This window comes from Triticum aestivum, chromosome 4D (assembly GCF_018294505.1).
Source record: "Triticum aestivum cultivar Chinese Spring chromosome 4D, IWGSC CS RefSeq v2.1, whole genome shotgun sequence".
NCBI classification, from domain to species: domain Eukaryota; kingdom Viridiplantae; phylum Streptophyta; class Magnoliopsida; order Poales; family Poaceae; genus Triticum; species Triticum aestivum.
Genome location: NC_057805.1, coordinates 297,657,123 through 297,658,022, shown reverse-complemented (window position 1 = coordinate 297,658,022; position 900 = coordinate 297,657,123).

Sequence of the window (900 nt, the reverse complement as noted above, 5' to 3'; positions counted from 1 at the left end):
GATTGTTGCTCCTGCTGCTCATACACATTTGGTGTTCTGTCAGTTAGGTGTACAACTGCAGAGCACATGTTGCATTGTGTTCTCGATATGACGTGGAGTGCGCTCACCAACCCAAGTTCTCTTTGTGCTAGAACTAATACTTCCACGACTGTTATGTGGAAGCTCTCATCCGTGATCAGGCCCTGTGGTATGAAGTGGGATCTAGCGGTTTGATCATGGAGGCACTAGCGGTAAAGGATGGAGTACAGTTTGCCTATGAACTTGGACTCAGGAAAGTGATCATTGAAACCGATATATAGGTTGTGGTGAACCAGTGGAATTCTCATGATTTAATCGTTCGGAGAGGGAATTTTGAGGAATTACGCCTAGTGTTTACGGCGAGAGAAGCAAACCAACTAGCGCATCTTTGCGCGAAGCAATGTCATTCCTCGGAAGCGTTGTCTGTGGATAAATTATATCCCGTCCTTTCTTATAGCTTGTGTAATGAAGGATTACAGAGCACACTGACTTCTCCACGGCCTTCAGAGATGGATGGTTACTTGAAACTGTTCCTTAGTGAATTTGATTGAGTGAAGCTAATTTTGATGGAGCAAAGCAATTACAAAGAGGCCCTTATATTCATTCGTTCCTCCACAATATGTTCCATAATACTATGGGTCCCAACCGATCAGCCCAGCCCCCCTCCATACTGAAAAGATATTACAACGAGAATAGGCTTAAGGCTTGGCGAAAACTCTAAAGCCGGCCCAACTAAGATCGTTCCTTCGTCACCAACCTCAATGCACGATCTCTGAAAAGGTCCTTTATTGCAAACAAAGATGCAAAGTAAAGGCAATCAAGGGGGCGAAAACACAAATTCAACTCATGATCGTCCCCCTTCGATTCTCCAATATGTCGACG